This window comes from Aulostomus chinensis, chromosome 14, assembly GCF_037954235.1.
Source record: "Aulostomus chinensis isolate RoL2024-O1b breed Wild chromosome 14, RoL_Achi_v1.0, whole genome shotgun sequence".
NCBI lineage: Eukaryota > Metazoa > Chordata > Actinopteri > Syngnathiformes > Aulostomidae > Aulostomus > Aulostomus chinensis.
In genome coordinates this window covers 26252403-26269875 of record NC_141333.1, presented here as the reverse complement: position 1 = coordinate 26269875, position 17473 = coordinate 26252403, and the positions used below count along the sequence as shown (strand labels likewise).

At 40.6% G+C, this 17473-nt stretch overlaps 1 protein-coding gene across 1 annotated transcript in view; it reads left to right on the top strand.

The window, feature by feature from the left end:
* Positions 1-372: 372 nt before the first annotated feature.
* Positions 373-17473, top strand: part of znf644b (zinc finger protein 644b) — a 35170-nt gene continuing 18069 nt past the window's right edge. The window contains exons 1-2 of the mRNA XM_086225305.1: positions 373-465; positions 9208-9299. The gene's annotated coding sequence lies outside the window, so the exon portion shown is untranslated. The remainder of the gene's footprint in view (positions 466-9207; positions 9300-17473) is intronic.

Genomic DNA, 17473 nt, shown 5'->3' with positions numbered 1-17473 from the left:
TAAAATACTTTGGTATCAACCATCCCTAGTGTAAATCAACTAGAATGTAGCTTTTTATTTGGTTGTGTAAAAAGATGATCATGTAAAATGCTTTCATTTGCAGATAAGTTAAATCAATTAATTAGATATAAACACTGATTTTATTCTCAGTTATGTCATAATTTAGTGGGCTCATTCAAAACAAACAAATTTAAAAAAAAAAGAAAGGAAAAAAAAGTCATTTCTATTTTCAGTGCCTTTTCTTCAGACTGGCGGGAATTACAATAGTCATCAGACGTCAGTATGCACTTTAGGTGACGCTCTACCTCCACCATGAGCACCCCTCTCTCCCCTGACTGGACCGGAATGAAACCTCCGTATTTTTTTTTTTTATAAAGCAAAATGGCGCCTGATAGGAGGGAAGAAGAGCAACGGTGTCTAGAGCAAAGACGAACTTAATTTAAGGACAAGAATGGACGTCCTGAGGTAGGTTCTGATGTGCCGACCGATGCGCGCAGGGATACATTGCAGCCAGGTGCGCTCATTAGTGTGATGTGTCGCTATTGTGGGTGAAGGTGTGACAACACTGCAGTGGCTTAAAGAGAGGCTACTCAGTCTTTCCTTATCAAATACATACTCATTTTGGCAGTACTACTTTATGTCAAATAATTCGTTATTACAATTAACTTCACGTGGTTCAATAGCTGTAGGTGACTGTGGCATTGCCAGGAAGTCATAGTGGAACATAATCCTCCACTGTGGAACCAGAGTGGCCCACTTACAGTACAACTCAAACCTGCTATGCAGTGTTTTGGCAACCTTATTTTCAACCTGGAGGACAAGATAATGTAGATATTTTTATATTCAAAGTATTTGTGGCAAGATGTAAACTGACCACTGTAAATATGCAGTCCCTCTCTGACTTAAAAATCTGAATAATCAAATCTGAGACTCAAAATATGGAACAACTGAAATCATAAAACCTACAGTATTGCCAGGGCTTATGGAATGATCCTAAATAAATCAAGCTGAAACTGCTTTAATCAATATTTTTAATTATAAAAATGGATTGAAGGGCTGTGTGAAAGGCTTTGATTGACCATCAGATAGTTGTAATCATTTTCCTTTATCTCTATGGTGAATATATTTGCTCCTTAGGTCCTAGTTTTGGTTTAAAACCCCACAATGGATGCATGGTGTTGGTGTTTTTTTATGTCCATGGAGATCTGATACTCTACAAATAAATACTCGCTAATATTCATCTATGTTGATGATATCTGTACAAAAACATACTTATATCATATACACAATTTGTAAATATTGAAAAACATAAGAAAACATTGTGAATTTGAAAAAGTGCAATTTTAAAATACTTGGAAAGACCAATAAATAATATTTGTTGTTTTCAAGTGACTTTTGACTGGGTCAGCTTAATTATTGGCCCTCTGACCAATGTCAAGATGTCAAGATGTGTTTAATTTGTCACCAAGGGATGGAGCCCAAGGCCAAATGCCATTACACAACTCAAAGCCTGATCCAACGATCACAAGCGGTCACAGTTATTACAGATTGAAAGTAATAATGCCCTGCCTCTCACCCAGTATCAGTTGGGATAGGTTCCAGTCCCCCGTGACCCTCAATGGGAAAGATAGTATAGAAAATGGATGGATGGATGGATTCTGTCATTTAAAATATTGGCACATTGCCAACATTTTGATAGCATTAGCAGATGTGACAGCATCTAATGCTACATATCAATCAATTCTTCTTTAGCTTTTTTATAAGTACTTACCAATGGAAGCACAGCAGAACAGATAGTTATGCAGACAACAGAAGATGTCTTGAATATATGAAGAACAGTTAAATATCCAGTGATTGTGTGATAGTAATTTTGGATATAATAAATACCACCATACATTCTGACAGCAATAAACAAATGGTGCATTTGCTATATAGTGAAAATATCATTCACTGATTTTTATTCACGTCAGTATCACAATCTCTTTTGTAGGACAATTCTTTGTTTTTTCACTTTGGTTAGGAGTATTTGATAAGTTAGGGCAAATTCAGGGCCACAGTTTTGCTTACAAAAACATGTGAGACCTATATTTGCTGTCTTGTTCCTCAAAAGTATTTCATTTTGATTTAAGGATGATTAAATTTTAAGATTAACAGTCAATCCATTTTGCTAAATTGCTGCAGGCTTGATAAAAGTAAACTTTGATATTGAAAAAAAAATAGAATTTTGGTGAATTTGAGTGATGCTGTATCTGATGTCCTTGAAGCAAGAACGTAGTGATGTCTGGACTTTCAATCAGACATGGCATTCAAAACAGTGCTGTATCTGAGTACTACTACAACACTATTTTATCCAAAATGGGACTATTCTATGAACACAGACAGGATGTTGTTAGGTTTTACACCTCCACAACTGATACAGAGCAGAAATGATGATTATAATGACATAAGAAATGGTAAGCCACCTTTCCTCCTGATGCTAACTGTACTTGGCGGCACGGTGGTGCAGTGGTCAGAGCTGTCGCCTCACAGCAAGAAGGTTTTGGGTTCATGTCCCAGCTCGGGTATGGGATCTTTCTGTGTGGAGTCTCCATGTTCTCCCTGTGCCTGCGTGGGTTCTCTCTGGTACTCCGGCTTCCTCCCACAGTCCAAAGACATCAAGAGGGGACGAGGCTGATTGATACTCTAAACTGACTGTAGGTGTGACTGTGGGTGTGAATGGTTGTCTGTCCTACCCTACGATGGCCCTACTATGGGCTGGCGACCTGTGCAGGGTGTAACCCGCCTCACGGCCAAAAGCCACTGGGGACTGGCTCCAGGCCCCCTGCGACCCTTCACAGGATATGCGGAAGAAAATGGATGGTTGACTGTACTAGCTAACGTTAATGTCTGAAACTGTAGCAAGGGGTAATTTAGCAGACCATTGGATGATTTTATTAACCAGGATTTGACATGGTTAAGCTTTGCAGCCTGTGTAGGACATCCGTAACTATGTTTATGCTGATCATATTACCCCCCCCCCGCCATGAATGAGCCAACACCAAGATAACATAAGCAGACTCAACTCCAGCTTGTCCATGATGCTTTCATTTAGTTTTACAAGACTACGTTGTGAAAGTAGGAAGAGAGCTCAACGTTTGCTGTGTTCAGTTTTTGTGTGTGTTTTTATGGAGGCACGGAATGGAACACCAAGTTGTTTGATTTGATTTTGAGAAAAATGCTTTGTGTGTCTGATCTTTGTGTGACAGTAGATCGTGGACACATTGTAATTGTTTACAGTCTGTAGTCATCATGTGGCACACCCCTTAGTGGACTGTACAGTATAGTGAGCAGTGAATGATTTTCAACAGTCAGGGATAACTAAACTAACTCGAGAGCAGCAGGGTCTTGTGATGTGGTATCGAATCACAGAGGCCTAGTGTACATAGTTGCTGAATGAATGAATGACTTATGGTATAAGTTTGAATTTCAGGATGATTTGGAGACACAGGGGTGATACCACTGTGAGTGACAGCATTACCACTCTATGACTTCCGCACCTTTCCGGGTTCGAGTCCCGGATCGGGCGCGGGATCTTTCTGTGTGAGTCTCCATGTTCTCCCTGTTCCTGTGTGGGTTCTCTCTGGTACTCCAGCTTCCTCCACAGTCCAAAGACATCAAGAGGGGACGAGGCTGATTGATACTAATACTAATTGACAGTAGGTATGAATGTGAGTGTGAATGGTTGTTCGTCTTTGTATGTTGGCCCTGCGATGGACTGGTGACCTGTCCAGGGTGAACCCCGCCTCTCACCTGTTGACGCTGGGATAGATTCCTGCCCCCCCGCGACCCTTAATGTAGGAATAAGCGGAAGACAATGGATGGATGGATGGATGGACTTCCGCACATTAACTATAGTTTGGCAAATTGTAGGCTTCATCTAGATTCCACAACCACTGATTAAAGATTTAAAGATCTACATTCTGGTCTAAAAGATGCTTCAAATGTACATAAACAGTTGCACAACAACAGCAGCAGTATTCCTCCATCTCTCCATTAGAGAAGACTCATTGATTCCCATTCTTGAGGGGTGATAAACAATTCTGCAGCCAAACTCAAGCAAGGAATGGTAGGCTAGACTGAGCTTCTCAACTGTTGGACTTGAACAATCTCCTTTCTTATGATTTAACTCATCAAGTTTCAGGGGGCAGCACTATTTTTTTGGGTGTGTATTTTTGAATTGCAGGATTTTCTGGCAACCAACAATCATTTAATCCATGTATTTGCACCAGATAACAAGCATAGTGGTCAAATTAGGAGTCTCTATTTTTTTCTACTGTAGAGTTTGTGTCAGCTGCGTCAAATCAATGCGCCGACATACATAAGCAAGTTCATCCCTCCCTGTAGGTGTCTGGGGGTGGGGTGGAGGGGGCTTAGGTGGCTATAGGAAGAAGTCAGTAGCAGCTTAACAGCCGCGTGTAGGTTTTACTGCATCAGTATACCACTGAGAGTAGGGGAGTCAACTGCTCAACTAAATAAATCAGATGGTTGAGGTATGTTATCCACAAATTGATTATATGTCACTAACAAGGTCAAATATTTTAACCAAGATGCCTGAAGTCCCTGAATGCTCAGCATAGCAAACAGTTGTGTGTTCTGTGCTGGCCTGGCCGGCTGCTTACACAGCTTTAAATTGAGACACCTGGGACTGTTTAAATGGGAGTATGCTGGCCTGAATTAGCAACTCAGCAGAGGAACAGCTGCAGAGATGAGATATTTTAGTAATCAGGTGGCTTGAACCAGAACATCGAGGTCTGCAGAAATATGTTGTATAAGTGGAGAGGAAATAAGGGCAGCATGTTTTCATAGAGTCACATTGACTGACTCAGCCTTTGACCTCTCAAATTGAATACATGACATGAATAAGTGATATTGGAAGTGTAACAAACTGGAGCACTATTTACTAGATGCTCCTGTAACAAGAAAATGTCAGGAATGGCAGGTTGTTTTTTTTTATACGGTCCAATCTCAACGCTTCGCTTAATCCAAAATGATACATTTTGGGGTTGCGATTTCAAGTTAATTAATAGCTGCCATTTTGGATTATTTTCAGTGAATTGCTCATGAGATAAGGTCGCTGGTTTGATCCTCACCTTCCCCAGGTGACCATGTCAAAGTACCCTTGAGCAAGATACTGAGAGCCCCTAATTGCTCCTGTTGGCTCTGGGACGGACTGGCGACTGGTCCAAGGTGAACCCCGCCTCTCACCCAATGTCAGCTGGAATAGGCTCCAACCCTTAACAGGTAGGCTGTATAGAAAATGGATGGATGGAGGCTCATGAGATTATTTCAGTCCACAATCAAAAATATTAAATTTACGGTTACATAATGCGGACAATGTTCTTGTTTGACGAGCTGGAATCAGCATTTTTTGGACATCTATTCTTGATAAAGAATAACCAAAATGATGTTTTTGCTGGTTATTACATGTGGACAGTGCGCCTCTATCCTGGTTCATTCCACGGCAGATTCACAAGACAAGACATTACATCTTTCCAGACTTCAAGTTGTGTAATTATGTTCTCACCAAAAGTGGTGCAGTTAATCAGAATCCTTTGAGAAGGTAGGGACGTTGTTTAGCGGTGATGATAGCGAAACTGCTGGTTCAAAACCACAATGGCTCCTGAAGAGATTAGCGGAGATGCTCCCATAGAGTCAGTCTCATCAGAACTGGAGAGTATTTCTTCTTTGCCTTCTATATCACTTTGTTTATCTGATTGCTTGAAGTTTGCAGGTGGTAGACTGACAGATGATTTGTCCGATCACCTGCTGAGTGAAAGTGTCTGACGCTGTCCAAAATGTCTCTACTTAGGACACCCCAGATGGTTCTGTGTTGCAAACTATCTTGTGTGTCTCAGTCAGGGGTTAATTTGAGCCAGATCCTGCCGGAACAAGATCCGGCACCTCTGAATTTTGGCCTCCCTGTGTTCCGGTACTTATTTGGGCAGATCCGGTACCTCTTGTATTAAAAGAAAATATGAAAACGTTTTAAAAATGTTTAAAATACAACGATAGTGTGCAAAGATAAATTTACAGACCAAATCCTTAGAATTTCATGTTGTTTGTTAAGATTCAACGTCATTTGAAAGAGTCAGAGATCTGTTGATGCACCGACGCCAACAAACCACGCCCCTGACACAAACAGATAACCTTTCGAAATTCGCCGCCTCTGAGGAGCAAGCAGAGAGGAAATAAACAGTTCCTATTTCAACGCCAAAAGTCAAAAAGACAGTTAAATCTGCTGTTTTTCAAAAAGAAGGAAGAGTCGCATGACGCTTAAAACGAGTCAGAAAAGCCTCCTCAAGCGGCGTCGAGGGCAGCTGCAGCGGTCATGTTGACGATCAAAATCGGCTGCAGCAGGAGGCTGGCGCCACCACAGCAAGCCAGGTTCAGCTCCAGCTAGCCAGGTTCAGCTTCAGCTAGCCTGGTTCACCTCCAGCTAGCCAGGTTCAGCTCCAGCTAGCCTGGTTCACCTCCAGCTAGCCAGGTTCAGCTCCAGCTAGCCAGGTTCACCTCCAGCTAGCCAGGTTCAGCTCCAGCTAGCCAGGTTCAGCTTCAGCTAGCCTGGTTCACCTCCAGCGAGCCAGGTTCAGCTTCAGCTAGCCTGGTTCACCTCCAGCTAGCCAGGTTCAGCTCCAGCTAGCCTGGTTCACCTCCAGCTAGCCAGGTTCAGCTCCAGCTAGCCAGGTTCACCTCCAGCTAGCGAGGTTCAGCTCCAGCTAGCCAGGTTCAGCTTCAGCTAGCCTGGTTCACCTCCAGCTAGCCAGGTTCAGCTCCAGCTAGCCTGGTTCACCTCCAGCTAGCCAGGTTCAGCTCCAGCTAGCCAGGTTCACCTCCAGCCAGCCAGGTTCAGCTTCAGCTAGCCAGGTTCACCTCCAGCTAGCCAGGTTCAGCTTCAGCTAGCCTGGTTCACCTCCAGCTAGCCAGGTTCACCTCCAGCTAGCCAAGCTGGGTCTAACATGATGTGGGGTGTCTTAGACAACTAAATGGTGAGCAGACCGTCTAATAATAGGCCAATCTTTAAATACGGTAATAATAATAATGGAAGATTTGTGTGATTTGTTGTGAGCTGTTTTTTGTTTGTTTTCCAAGTTGGACCTGTTGAGAAACAAATTGCTGACTGTAGACTCTAAGTCCCACCTGTGGTGATGTGGGCATTCACCTGTGCTGCTCAGAGGAGGCTAAATAACTGAATTATCGTCATAACATTGATACCATGGATATTATTTGAAATGGAGGCTTGAAAGTCCCACATCATGGCGAGTGGGCATTTGTTTGTTTTTTTCTGTGTACGTTCCAGGACCTGTGCCCCTCTCTCACCCCTGAGCCGTCATATGTACTCAGCGTTCTGGCACCTTCTGATTTACAAATGAAGCAAGGGTTTTACATGTTGTTTTCCTGTGCGTTCCAGGACCTGTGTCCATCTGTCACCGCTGACAAGTCATATGTACTCAGCGTTCTGGCACCTTATGATTTACAAATGAAGCATTGGTTTTACATGTTGTTTTCCTGTGCGTTCCAGGACCTGTGTCCATCTCTCACCGCTGACAAGTCATATGTACTTAGCGTTCAGGTACCTTATGATTTACAAACTAAGCACTTGTCTCAGTCCCCCTGCATAAGAATGAAGCCAAAATGTATTTGTGGATTCTGCCATTTTATATTGGCATCTAGAACCTGATTGTGCAGAGTAGTGATATTTCACAACACTTCCTCTTGTGATACATTATGGATACAATCGCCGCTGTTATTGATGTTTTTTTTATGTAAACAGCTGGTGTTATAAACAGATTCCCTGATCATAATTTGGAAAATTATTTTTTTTAAGTGTGGCTGCACGGTGGTGCAGTGGTCAGCACTGTGGCCTCACAGCAAGAAGGTTCCGGGTTCGAGTCCTGGCTCGGGCGCAGGGTCTTTCTGTGTGAGTCTCCATGTTCTCCCTGTTCCTGTGTGGGTTCTCTCTGGTACTCCAGCTTCCTCCACAGTCCAAAGACATCAAGAGGGGACGAGGCTGATTGATACTCTAAATTGACTGTAGGTGTGACTGTGAGTGTGAATGGTTGTCCGTCTCTATGTGTTGGCCCTGCGATGGACTGGTGACCTGTCCAGGGTGAACCCTGCCTCTCGCCCGTAGACGCTGTGATAGGCTCCACCCCCCGCGATCCTTACTAGTAAGGAATAAGCGGAAGACGACGATGGATGGATTTTTTGTAAGTGTGTGCACATGGTTTGAATTACTTGTCCCAACAATTGCGGGACCATTTGCAAGGCTGATAGCAGGTTATCTGCCAAAATTATCCTATAGTGTGAGGGTTTTGCAGAAAAAGATCTTAATGTTCCCAACTGTTTAAAATTATCTTGACTCTTCAGTGTGGAACGAACAGGGATGGAATAGCCAATGAGAGCAGGCCGACCGGGGAGCATCTCCAACCTGATGTTGTGTATTCCTACTACATTCACATGATGTTTTGAAATCCGAGATCCCAAGCTGTGAAGAGTTTCTTCAACGTCAGTGTTTTCTTGCACTTTTACGTCATCATGTGGAAACACAGATGTTACAGTTTGAAGCTTTATGATAGGGATTTTCTCTCTGATTTATTGCTGTACCAGCACAATTCATAGCTGATTTAGGTCACAGAAATGAACTTAAACACCATATTACACGTTAGACATTTGTGCCAACAAATTATAAAACACTGACTTTCGTCCGCCATGTTTTTGCATATATGATATCAACTGGATGACTGATATTACAAAATCATGTCCGACTTGCAGGGTTGTTTTCCCGACATGAGGGGCCGTTCGTGGGAATTTTCCTAGTGGGAAACTCATCATTCCGTTTCGTCCAACATCACAGGTCACTTATTTGTGTACCAACCCATTTAAGACAAAGACTCTTTATTTGCAACTACCTCTAGCGGGTGCGGCTAAATATGTAAGCCATAGTCTGTCTGTCTTCAGACATGTCTTCATCCAGAATTTTCCTCTCAAGTCTTACATAAACAAAACACTGCGCAGTCTCGTACACCACTTTATGACCATTCCGCCAGTGTGAGGTCCTGCATGTTGATTGAACATGAACATCAGCAGGATGAGAACCACTTAAAGGTCAGAAACCATCTTTTGGAAAAATGTGTTTGACATGTACTTTGATTTTTTATTTTGTCTTAGGTCTCATCTGTTGTCATGGAGGGGGCCGCACTCATGACCTGTACTGCAGCCATCCACCAGGGGGAGATAAAGAGCTTATGGCTTCACTTGTGGTGAGCTTTCTTGGCTTCTATCTACATGTATGTAGAGTGCCAAAGGGATGATGGGAGGTTAGCAACGTTGCCTTAACCAAAATCCAAATAGGATTTTTAACATTGGATTTTTGATTATTTCTGAAAATTCGTTCTGTGGGAAACCAAAGATTATGAGACATGCAAGTTTTGTCTAGCAAGATCATTTTCTGAAATAAAAAGTACTTTTTTGACTTTTTTTAAAGCATAAATATGTAAAAATTTAGACAATGGAGGAATTACTTCATGGATACATGTCCCCAAAGTCACAACTTGCCTTGCACTTGTTCTGCTTTCAGCGTTATGATGTTTGACGTTCACGACAAACTGTGTTGTTTTTGCTGAAGATACGTAAATAGTTAAAAATTTGCGAGTGCATTATTTGTTAATAATTTTATGCCACAGAATGAAACCTTAAAATATGATAAGCTAATGTTAACCACAGAGTTCAGACTCTAAACAGAAACCCATTCACTTTAAGATGAGGGAAACAGACATTCAACAATGCTCACTTGTCTGTGGTTCCTGCAAAAACCTTTATCCTCGTCTTCAAGGAATCTGATTGTAAAATCAGATGAAACATTATTGACATCCACATGCATAAAAACTCACTTGCTCCAGCAGCTCAGGCTATGACCATGACGTCATCAGCAAGAGCTCCCACCAGCAGCGTGTGTGTGTGTGTGTGTGTGTGTGTGTGTGTGACCAAACATGGGAAATGAGTTGTGTAATTTGTTGCTAGTCATCATTTTAAATTTGAATTAATGGCCTATCCAAGTTTCTTTTAGTGGTAAATCTGTAAAAAATCTGGAAGTACTGAATTCACTGATTAGCACTCTGGTTGCATTATATCTGTTGATTTGAAATCATGATTTGATCACAGCAAACTGACAAACAATGAACCTTCAGTTCCTTTCAAATAATGAAATGAAATGAAATCCTACATCAGCAGGTGTGTGTGTTTTAAGAGAAACCTTTGAAAATGCGTGTTGTGTGTGGAGCCTTATATTCCTGTAAGCATTGTCATTTTTCTTATCAGAATACCGCATGAACCAATATGTGACCGTCGCTGAAGGCGTGTTGCCATTCAGAATCACAGTTAGTTTGTCTCCTTACCGGCTTAACACCTGAAACTGTAGCTGGGATGTGTGAAATGCTCTGAAACCATATCTGGGTGTGACTACCAGTCAAATTAAATCTGAGATGTCACTTACATGTGTCAATGCTTTCATTGCGACACTTGGCGGGTTGTTGGGAGTGACAAGCTGGCTGTTGATTATTCTCCAGTGTGAAACAGAAGCACTGACTCAAAGTAGTGCACAGTAACCCTGTCTTTGTGAAGTATCCTTTACATAGCAGCATCTAATGTGAATTTTGGTGCATATATTCCATAAGATATAGTAGGGCTGGGCGATATGACCAAAATTTTATATCCCGATATAGCTCATTTTATATCCTGATACGATATACAACACGATATAGCTCATTTTATATCCTGATACGGTATACATCATGATATAGCTCATTTTATATCCTGATACGATATAGCTCATTTTATATCCTGATACGATATACATCCCGATATAGCTCATTTTATATCCTGATACGGTATACATCATGATATAGCTCATTTTATATCCTGATACGATATAGCTCATTTTATATCCTGATACGATATACAACACGATATAGCTCATTTTATATCCTGATACGATATACATCCCGATGTAGCTCATTTTATATCCTGATACGATATAGCTCATTTTATATCCTGATACGATATACATCATGATATAGCTCATTTTATATCCTGATACGGTATACATCATGATATAGCTCATTTTATATCCTGATACGATATACATCACCATATAGCTCATTTTATATCCTGATACGGTATACATCACGATATAGCTCATTTTATATCCTGATACGATATACATCACCATATAGCACATTTTATATCCTGATACGATATACATCACCATATAGCTCATTTTATATCCTGATACGATATACATCACGATATAGCTCATTTTATACCCTGATACGATATACATTATGATATAGCACATTTTATATCCTGATACGATATACATCACGATATAGCACATTTAATATCCTGATACGATATACATCATGATATAGCTCATTTTATATCCTGATACGATATACATCACGATATAGCTCATTTTATATCCTGATACGGTATACATCACGATATAGCTCATTTTATATCCTGATACGATATACATCACGATATAGCTCATTTTATATCCTGATACGGTATACATCACCATATAGCTCATTTTATATCCTGATACGATATACATCACCATATAGCTCATTTTATATCCTGATACGGTATACATCACGATATAGCTCATTTTATATCCTGATACGATATACATCACGATATAGCTCATTTTATATCCTGATACGATATACATCACGATATAGCACATTTTTGGTAAATTCAATGAATGAACAGTTTATTTTATTCTTTATTTCTTCCTCCACTTTTGCCCGGCACTCATCACATAAAGCAGGTAACACAACGCTACCGATGTGTTTTCGGCTGGGCATTTCATATCTAGGGTCGAGTGTTTGCACTAACTCAAGAAACCCCTGTCTCGACTGTGTAGATTGGAATCATATCTTTACAGATGTGCCAACCCTAACAGCCATGGTTATTTCCTTCCACCTGCGGGAGGTATGGCTATACGGTGAGCCGCGGGTAAAAGCCTGTTGCAATGTCTGCGTCTGGAGTTTCTTCTCATCAACGTCACTCGGCCCAGCTTTTGCTGCTTTTTCTCGTTGACTCTCTCTGTATTCTTTTTCATGATTCTTTTTCAGGTGATAAAAAAGTTACTCGTGTTCGAGTCTGTTGTTGGATCGGGCAGCGGCAAACTTTACAAAGTGCAGTAGTCTGATCCTTGTCTGTCTTTTTATAGCCAAACCACCGCCATGTGACAGAAGTTCCCCCTCTTTTAGGTACAAGCTCGTCGGTTTGCGCTGGTTGTTCGTCATCTTGTTGTTGTTTAGATTGAGAATTGGTAACACGTTCTTCTGTGTGGCGTCCAGCGTCTTCCTCCATGGCTGTGTATGTTTGAGCCGCGTGCCTGGGCTTGCCGTAAGGTGCGTCGGTGACGTAAAATACTGCCGTAAAGACTGTTTTGCGATACCGCAATATAAACAATAAAGTTTAACATTAAACAATAGACATTTTCTATCGTCCAGACGATATATATCGTGATATCGCCCAGCCCTAAGATATAGCATCATAACCTACTTATTAAACCAATAGTAGGCCAAGAGGTTTACGGGTTTCCTCTTTTTATTGACGCAGAAGTTCCCTCATTCAATATCTTGGCAAAACATGTGTCACCCTTTACAGTATGTTTCTATGGAGGATGAAAGTTTATTCCTTTAGAAGTTAAAGATTTAAGGTTGGAATTCTAGGATGCAGTAGAGCTGCAATAATTGATTGATGACTCCATCAAAAGAAAATGACCCACCTATACTACTGTTTTAGTAATCAGTCGATTCTTAGTCTTTTCTCAGATATAAGATATAAAGACTGACAGCTTTTTGGTCATTTTTAAACATGAAGTCTTTGGGGTTGGACTGTTGGATAGGTCATTATTTTGAAATATTCAGGAAATATTAACAAAACTGAAGACTTATGTCTGTCTTCATGACTTGTCTTGACATTTTGTTTTTTTTAGTTTCACCGCTGCAGTGCAGTTAAAATATTTGTGGCTCGTTCATTAACAGTTTGGCTGTTTAGTTTTTTTTCGACCGATGGTTGACTGATGGCTGCTCCGAGAGACACTTGTGTGTGGGAGAAACATGCAGCGATGACAACAGTAGCCGTTGGTAGGAAAACATGAGCGATTTCAGGTGAGGGAGGAGCAAGATGGCTGCACCCAGCAGGACACACTTTTTAATCACCAGCAAGTTGATGTGTTCATTGGGGTGACAACAAGATGAGACATGACAGAGCAGTCAACAGTCAAATAGTCAAAATTGAATAGTATTTTTGCTGGAAACGTCCGTCCCTGTTGGATGGAAAATAGAAGCCATGTGACCCGTTCTATTTTGCTCCAAAGGCTGAAATGGAAATAAGATAAAAAATTCAAATAAAATGAATTGTAGGGCTGTGCAGTAAGATCACTTTGATATTGTATTGATAGTTTAGCCCCTGTATCAATGTCATTTTACACTTTAGATTCAAGAATTATCAGGGTTGTCACAGGACTCCTCTTCTTCATGATTCATGATTATTAACGTTGCTATTGTTTCTAAACATAATTCTTACTCAGGCAGAAAATCATTCCACCCACAAATGGCTATTGTAATTATCTGACTTTTATATTAAAAACATTTTATGGTACTTCTTATTGGGCTACAGCACTCTTTTCATTACAACTCTAATTCAGCTCTCATATGTGTTAGTTTTGTCCCTGCTTACATGAGTGAACATTCCCTGCTGCTCCGCCAGCAAACACTGCGACTATATGAGAAGAGGAAAAAAACACAACTAAAACAAATTTGTTTTGCCTCCTTAATTTGCGACAGCACCTCCATTGAGAGGGATTTGCAGGTTTTGGGTGAGTTTCTAGGGATAAGGGTTCATCCTCTGATTTTGAGAGTTTGACACATGATGCAGTCTGATTACATAAAACCCCTCAAACATGCAGCTTTTGAAGGCAGTTTACATCTTGACAACACCTAAACTTGCTTCTGTGTTTCTTTCTAGTTTGCAGGTCTGTTGGATGGTTTTGTATTCATAAACATGACATTGATTTTCTGTGGTTAAGGGATTAGATATAAATGCAGCAGCGCTCCCTTTTAAAAGAGACATGGGAGCAATTGCTTCTTCCGAGAAGAATTTGCTAGAAACAAGAGTCTGGGTTCAGATACTTAAATCTTCAACAAGACAGAAATGTGAGACTCCTGCAGTCCATCAAAAGCTTGATTAACTCACAAACTGCAGAAAGCCACAATTCAGCCTTTTACTGAGATGAATCCCACAGTGCTGCTTCACACAGGTTGTGGACCAGTTCCTCCACTAAGGGGCAGAATATGACCACTGATGCACTGGGCCCTCACTCTAAAAGAAGACACGTCCAACACTGATCCAGGTAGCTTGTGTAATCCCATTACTCCACACTGAATACGTGAATATAAAGACTCATACGACGGCTCAGCCTTGTTTTTTTATAGAGTTGTCATGACAATCATCCGAAATGAACCCAGGTATAAAAAAAAAAAAAATCAATCAAAAGCAGAAAATATAATCATGAATTCATAACAATAATACATATTTGGACGCATGTTATATTGTTTAAGATGAACGCCTGTATGAAAATTCCAATATTTATCTTAAAAAAGAAACACTCAGAGAAAGGAATAGTCAAGTTTGCATGTCGTCACCTTAAAATAATCGGCAGTCTTTTTTTTTTTTTGTTTTTTTAGTTTAAGTTTTAGTTGTTTTTTTGTTGTTGTTTTTTTAAGTTTTCAGAAAACACAAAATACTGGAGACAAAACATGATAAGGAGTTGATTTAAGGAAACCCCCCCCCCCCAAAAGTTAAAAAAAGACTCTTTTTGCTTGCAATTATTCTAAGAAATGTTAAAATTATGTTAAGTTAAATGAATGTGGCAGAATTTCACATGTAATGGAATATTTACCGAGGAATCATTACAGAATGATATTTATCCATCTGAACATTTCACAGGTCCAAAGAAACAAGCTTAGCGAGCTTCTCTTTGAGACCGCCAACCCTCTCAGTGATACCTGTCTAAGGTTGAGCTCAGCACTTTCCTCATTAATTTCCCATTTATTCTCCGAGCTGGATGTGATATTTTACAGATCTGTGCATGCGGGGCACAGGTTAGACACAATTATGCTGACAAAGGGCTTTTACAGATGCGCTTACAGAAACCTAGTCTAGAGGATTATACGTGTAGAAAGTTCTACAGTGATTAGCCTTTGTTTCAGTCCTCAATGTGATCTAATCCTGCTCCAATCAGCTGCTGTCAGGTATATTTCTCAAGCCTGATAAATGACCTTCAAAAAGATCGAGGCATTCATTTCTTATCCGTTTGAAGCATTTGTTTGCCCTTTCAAGTAGTTCAAATGTTTCCTTTAACTACATCTCGCTCTGGTTTGCTTCCATGGTTCAGGCTGTCTTTTCAGAGGTAACTTCAATGTTCCCTGTGTTTTTCCACTACTAATGTGGAACAATGTTTTTTTTTTTTTAATGTTTTAACTGTTGTGCCCACTGAATGTTAACTTTGTTTACCACAAAATGCCAGAGGGCAGCTTAAAGGTATCATACAATGACATCCATAATACATTTTTTATGACTGACGTTATCATTATAAAAGATATAAAACATGTCATTCTTGTGTTTTTCCAGCTAGTTCAGGAGCCCTCGGCTGCTGATATCACTATATGGAGAGGGTCATCTCTAATGATGTGAATGCCAAATATACATCCCTTTATATTTCAGATTTTCCTTTGGAAGTTATTGGTTTGTAATTTGAGGAAAATATATTTCTGTCCAATTGCTGTCAGTATATTTCATGGCTCTGTCTTTGGAGACCACACTCACTTTATGCGAAATTCGCGTATCATTTTGTAAAAAAAATTAAAAAACAACACAAAAAAACCTTTTAATCAATTTGAAAAATTGTACCGATAAAGCAACAAGTACAAAATGTCCAAATACAAATACCCAACAAACACACACACACACACACACACACACACACACACACACACACACACACACACACACACACACACACACACACACACACAATAAACCTAGAATAAAACGCTGCACTATTTCAAGAAAATTAAACTTAAAAGAACAAAAAAAGTCTTAACTTGCTGAAAGAACATCAAATTTTCTAGAGATTATGTGTGTGTGTGTGTGTGTGTGTTTGGCATGGTGTCAGTGCTAGAATAACTGCAGGTATGTTAGAAGCAGCAATGAAATCCTGTCATCATTTTTAGTGAACTGCCTGTTCCTTTCTAGCAAGAAGCTGAAATAATCCTGCAAATGAAAAAAAGGAAAAAAAAGAGCTCAAATGTCACAGCTGCTAATTGCCATTAAATTAATGAAACATATTGATGCCATCATTTTCTAGCCATTATGCAAAATATTAAACATCCTTTTTTCTTTAATGCAGAACAATTGATACATTTTCCTGTCTCCTACTATCGCGTTTTTTTTCCTGCTTGAAAGCAGCCTTTCATAACAATGGCACTTCCCTCGCTCACCCCTCCATAAAGGACATTTTTTGAGCCCCTTTGATTTGGTGCGATTTGTTTTGATGTGAGGAGTGAGTGGTTTTTAAAATCTCCTTAACTCCACAGGCCCGGCCCAGCCTCCCACAGGGCTAATGACCATAGCCTGGCCCGCGTTGAATAATACAGACGGGAGCAAGGTAGATGTGGGGAGGAGGGCAGGGGTTAGACATGGACCCTCCCTCTACAGTACACCTCCATTGATAAGATTGTATTAATTGGTATGAATCGAGCGTGTTCGCTCCCTCTCCTTGTATACATTTACCATTACACTCATTAGCTTCCCGTTGCCTCCCAGCAAGTTTCTCCTCCACATCCCCCGGGGTCCCCTGGGAGGCAATTTGCATCTCTCCATGGTGTCTCTCTGGGGTTATTGAGGAAATATTAGCCCCTTTTCTTCTGTGGCCGACCCTTTGATTTATTTGGGTCTGGAACTGATAGAGTGGCACTCACATGTTAATGACTGGTGCTGAAACAGGCCCCTGGTGCAAGGCGACTCATTGATCCAGGTTGAAAAGGTACAATTGACAAGCAGTACTGAATAATCATCTTACGTGTGTGTGTGTGTGTGTGTGTGTGTGTGTGTGTGTGTGTGCGCGTGCGTGCATGCGTGTGTGTGGACCTTGGGAAGTGACAAGGGAATCACACTGCTGTCAAGGCTACTGTGCTCAAGCTGTCCAGATTTCCTGATAGAGTTAGATAAATAGGCTTTTGTTGGCCTCTGAATTCCTTGTGACTTTTTGACAGCCGTACTCGCTTTGCTTCGGCTTTGTTCACCGCAGGATTCACTATTTATATCATCTCTTTGACCTGATGTGATGATTTATTTTAGC